Here is a 5,889-nt window from a genome sequence, read left to right on the forward strand (position 1 = left end):
GTCTGAATCAGGAAATCAAAATGAGAGTTTATTAGTTCACTTTAAAAGGCCACAAAGATTGTACACAAACATTGGACTCGATGCACACTTAGTAAGTGTCTCTAGAAGGCCACAGTTTTTTAGAGACAGATACCAGGCTCTCACCTGCTGTATATGACCAGACCGTTAAGTGAGGTCATAAAAGGCTTGTGTCCCTTCAATAGGGCTTAGTGGTAAATGGATGGGGTGATCCCTCTTTCCCTGGGATTGTTAAATACTTGCTGTATGCTGCTTTAAGCATTGTGATGTCAGAGCGTTACGCCACTGGGTCACGTGGCTTCATCAGGGAAAATTCCCCCCTGATGAATCCATGTGACCCAGTGGAGTAACGCGTAGGGGAGGGGCTCTGACGTCACAACGCTTAAAGCAAAATACAGCAAGTATTTAACAATATTGGAAAACCTTACTGTGGATTCAAATCTCAACATTTTAATGCGGTTTTAACTTGTGATACATGTGAGTGCACTACTATATGTAATACATTATGTTTTAAAGAGGATAAGGCACTATATTTTTTATTACATTCCATGGCCATTGCACCTATGGAGAAAAATCCCTAAGGAAGCAAGGAGACCCCCTAGTGGGAAGAGGGATATTCCCGTCCATCCATCCAGCTCCAGGAAAATCCATAAGGAAGCGAGGAGACCCCCTGCTGGAAAGAGGGAACACTCCATCCATCCATCCATCCATCCATCCATCCCAGGGAAAGAGGGATCATCCCATCCATTTACCACTAAGCCCTATTAAAGGACACAAGCCTTTTATGACCTCACTTAACGGTCTGGTCATATACACCAGGTAAGAGCACAACTGGTCAAGGTGCGTAACATTTTTATGATTGGTGAACTGCAAAGTTATTATTTCATATCACAGCACTAGAAGAAGTGTCAGGTCACAGACTTAAGGACATGTTTGCAGCAGTAATATAATTGCAGACATATCGATATGCACTCTTTTGAAGCTGGACTGTTATTTATTTATTATTTATTCACATTTTTGCAGTTGGTAGTGGAGCGAAACACCACTTCAGATTTTATTTGAACAAAAACTGTACAGACTCAATGTACACTATGTAAGCAACTGTAGTAGGCAGCAGTTTAAGAGGGAGACACCAGGCAGGTTTTAATCATGAAATCAAAAAGCAAGTATTATTGAGTTTTAATCAAGAAATCAAAATTAGGGTGTATTAGTTCACAAAAGAATTGTACAGATTCAAAGCACTTCATGGAATTGGCTTTAGTCGCCGCTGTTTAAGAGGAAGACACCAGGCAGGTTTTAATTAAGAATTCAAAATTAGATTGTATTATTTCACATGATAAAAACAAATAATATATGGACTCGATGTACACTATCTAAGTGGCTTTAGTAGGCCTCAGACTCGGAGGGTGACACCAGCCAAGTTGTTCTCAAGAAATCAAAATTAAAGTGTATTTTTCACATGAAAACAATGAGAAATATTGTACAGACTAAATGCACAGTATAAAGACAGCTGTATCGGGTCTTAGTTTTCAAAGGACGAATCAGACCGGTTTTACTTGGTAAAGAAATCAGAATTAGAGAGTATGTTTTTACCTGCCTCCCACCCGCCATATAAGGAAATGATGGGCGGGGCGGCGGCTCTCTCGTTTTGGGAGGACGTCATATGATATCCTCCCACTCTAGCTGCGCATGCGTGCCCCCGGGGGTGTGCGGCACGGTGATGCGCTGTGTCAGTGGGACGCAACAGATCACCGATAAAGTGAGTCCAGTCACAGCTGATCGCATGTAAATAGGAAATGCCGGTTATCGTCAGCGTGAGGAGAGGAGAGCTGGTAACCAGCATTCCTCAGAGGGGACATCCACACTGATCATCAGTGCCCTGATCATCAGTGTAGCCCCATCAATGCCACCTGTCAGTGACCATCAATGCCACATATAAGTGCCCATCAGTGCCATCTATCAGTGCCAGCCAGTGCCACCCATCAGTGCCAGCCAGTGCCGTCTAACAGTTCAAATCAGTGCCAGTCAGTGCCGCCTATCAGTGCCTTATATGAGTGCTGCCTTTCAGTGCACACAAGCAATACCTGTCAATGCCAATCAGTGCCGCCTATCAATGCCCATCAGTGCTGCCTATTCCCATCCCAAGGAGAAAAATTACTTATTACAAAATTTTATAACATTTTATAAACTTTTTTTTTTCAAAATTTTCATTCTATTTTAGTTTCTTTAGGAAAAAATAAAAAGCCCCCCCAGTGGTGATTAAATACCACCAAAGAAAGCTCTATCTGACTCAAAAAATGATAAATATTTTGTCACTCAAAGTGCGACGGCGCTGAAAGCTGAATATTGTCCTGTCCTGCTGGAGGACTCCTCTCCTCTCCTCTCCTTCCTCTATAACTCTCCTCTCCTGAAATACTCTGCTCTGCTGGAGGACTCCGCTCCTTCCTCTATAACTCTCCTCTCCTGAAATACTCTGCACTGCTGGAGGACTATGCTCCTTCCTCTATAACTCTCCTCTCCTGAAATACTCTGCACTGCTGGAGGACTATGCTCCTTCCTCTATAACTCTTCTCTCCTGAAATACTCTGCACTGCTGGAGGACTCCGCTCCTTCCTCTATCACTCTCCTCTCATCCTCTGCACTGCTGGAGGACTCCGCTCCTTCCTCTATACATCTCCTCTCCTGAAATACTCTGCTCTGCTGGAGGACTCCGCTCCTTCCTCTATAACTCTCCTCTCCTGAAATCCTCTGCACTGCTGGAGGACTCCTCTCCTTCCTCTATAACTCTCCTCTCCTCTCATCCTCTGTCCTGCTGGAGGACTCGGCTCCTTCCTCTATCACTCTCCTCTCATCCTCTGCACTCCTGGAGGACTCCGCTCCTTCCTCTATAACTCTCCTCTCCTGAAATACTCTGCACTGCTGGAGGACTCCGCTCCTTCCTCTATAACTCTCCTCTCCTGAAATACTCTGTACTGCTGGAGGACTCCGCTCCTTCCTCTATAACTCTCCTCTCCTGAAATACTCTGCACTGCTGGAGGACTCGGCTCCTTCCTCTATAACTCTCCTCTCCTGAAATACTCTGCACTGCTGGAGGACTCGGCTCCTTCCTCTATAACTCTCCTCTCCTGAAATACTCTGCTCTGCTGGAGGACTCGGCTCCTTCCTCTATCACTCTCCTCTCATCCTCTGCACTGCTGGAGGACTCGGCTCCTTCCTCTATCACTCTCCTCTCATCCTCTGCACTGCTGGAGGACTCGGCTCCTTCCTCTATCACTCTCCTCTCATCCTCTGCACTGCTGGAGGACTCCGCTCCTTCCTCTATAACTCTCCTCTCCTGAAATACTCTGCACTGCTGGAGGACTCCGCTCCTTCCTCTATAACTCTCCTCTCCTGAAATACTCTGCACTGCTGGAGGACTCCGCTCCTTCCTCTATACCTCTCCTCTCCTGTAATACTCTGCACTGCTGGAGGACTCCGCTCCTTCCTCTATAACTCTCCTCTCCTGAAATACTCTGCACTGCTGGAGGACTCCGCTCCTTCCTCTATAACTCCTCTCCTGAAATACTCTGCGCTGCTGGAGGACTCCGCTCCTTCCTCTATCACTCTCCTCTCATCCTCTGCACTGCTGGAGGACTCCGCTCCTTCCTCTATCACTCTCCTCTCATCCTCTGCACTGCTGGAGGACTCCGCTCCTTCCTCTATCACTCTCCTCTCATCCTCTGCTTTGCTGGAGGACTCGGCTCCTTCCTCTATCACTCTCCTCTCATCCTCTGCACTGCTGGGAATGCTGAGTTGCTCCCTATGTTGGGATCACACACACAATACACACATATATGAAGGAAGGTCGGACACATTGGAGGAGGAAGTTCTTCTATGTAATGAGAAATGTTGCTTTCAGTGAGAAGAATGCGGAGCGGACACATTGTTACATTGTACAGATACCACTTGTGTGTGAAGGGAACAGCAAGGTCCAGTTCTACTGATCACTGTCAGTGATAAACCGCAATCACAACACCTGTTATCCCACATTCAGTGACATCTCACCGTGATTGGTCCTGTAAAGTATAGCTCCGCCTCTTTATTACACATCATCATTTCATTCAGGAAATTTAATTATGTCTTTGTTGGCACGGCATGGCCCCGTGTGGATGACTTCTCGGCCTTTTGGCTAAGATCAAGTGTAGTATCTGTTCTTATCAGTTTTCGGGGGAGGGAATGCTGGTGCCTCCTGTTGGGTGGGGGTGCTGGTTAGTACCTCTTCTTAGGTGGGAATGGTGAGAGTGGTGGGGGAGCCTTTTCCTCCCGGGTTGATTCTGGCCTGGTACACCAGGCTGGTCCCCGGTTGTAGGCAAGGCTCTCCTTTAGCTTTCTAAGTTCTTTTGCCTTTCTGGTAGGGATGGGACTGCACTGGTCTGGCCGAGGGCCGGGCTGAGATAGAAGCCCGTGGTGTATGTGCCCCTGGAGTGGCAGTCTAGGGGGGCTGAAATTCTCAAGGTGAGGGAGCTTACTTTGGGTTTTAGGCACCTTGGTCACTACACCAGTCACACTTTTTTTTTCGCACCTGCCTCTAGGGCCGGGCCTTTTGGTCAGGATCAGAGGAATTTTTTATTCCTGGCCGAGCGGCCCACCATAGTACTGCACTATGGCACCAAGCACTTTTCTACTCCCCCCTCCCTTTTTTTTTATGTTTGTTTGTCACTTGCACTTTTTGCACAGCACCTATGTACTTTTTGCACATCCGATTACTAGGCTTTAGGTCCTTGATCCTGCCCTGAAAGTCATGGGAGGTGGACATGTGGTCCTTTGGTCAGGGTCTTCTCCTCTCATGGGGTCTCCCTTCAGGGCGAGCCCCACTTAGTATTCGGAGTGGCCTTGCTTCAGCAGGCCTCCTGAAGAAAGGGATCCGCCTGGTTTTGGCCGGGTGGACCTAGTAAGTGGCTCAGTTCCTGTCAGGAGACTTGCGCATCGGGGGATCAGTGCTAGGGCCCTTTCTTTTTGGAGGGCCAGACGAACACCTTGTGCACTTTTTGAGTGCTTCACTTTTTTTTGCACTGGGTGCTAGTTTTGTGAGTATGTTTATTACACCGCAGGACTTATAAAACATTTTTTAAATGGCCCTGTGTGGATGGCAGCCAGCTTAGAGAATCCCATACACAGCATGGCTGTAATGTTCTCCTCCTCACTCTCCATCCCGAGGAATCTTCTGCTCACATTACCACCATCTCTCATTAGAACTCACATGACTGGTGGCCATGTTGTACTTGGCAGAGAGCTACCAACCAAGAAAGGGGGATGGGAAGGGAAGAGTCTCCTGCTGACCCAATGGTGTGACTACTGCCTGTACCCTCCTGTCGGAGGCCCAGATGCCATTCAATTCAGGTCAGAATTGGGTCCAATAACGGCAAGCAATCCTCTAAATGACTTGTGACCATTGGCTATCTATCGTCACATGCCTGATGAAGGGATCCTTCGAGACTCCGAAACGTCACACTTGCTGTAACTATGTGATTGCTTATTAACGCTTTGGACCCATAACTGGAGATCCTCGGTGTGCTGGTGACATTCTTCCCACATTGGCTATCTATGGCTCAGAAGAATTGATGGGTTCAGATTTCCAGAGCTCTCACGTCTTCATCACATCATTCGGCTGAAGGAGGATATAGCAAGATCTTTAGAACATTACGGAAGTATCAGGGACCAGGTCCTACACCCATGGGTCTCCTGATATATGGTGCAGGGATGGGTCAGGAACTGGTGAGATGACCACCATTTGCAGGTTGTAGAACAGCAATACCTCTGTGAAGTTACTGGCTCAGATCCCCCATGGCTGACAGTATGTATGATTTCTAGGTACTCAATCCCTTTGTTGTC

At 47.3% G+C, this 5,889-nt stretch overlaps 1 pseudogene; it reads left to right on the forward strand.

Moving 5' to 3' along the window:
- The first annotated feature begins 4,166 nt into the window (after positions 1-4,166).
- LOC149434798 (U2 spliceosomal RNA) lies at positions 4,167-4,278 on the forward strand (annotated as a pseudogene).
- The last annotated feature ends 1,611 nt before the right edge of the window (positions 4,279-5,889 follow it).

This window comes from Staurois parvus, unplaced genomic scaffold (genome assembly GCF_062004578.1).
Source record: "Staurois parvus isolate SC_StPar_1 unplaced genomic scaffold, SC_StPar_1.0 ptg001672l, whole genome shotgun sequence".
In the NCBI taxonomy this organism is placed as follows: domain Eukaryota; kingdom Metazoa; phylum Chordata; class Amphibia; order Anura; family Ranidae; genus Staurois; species Staurois parvus.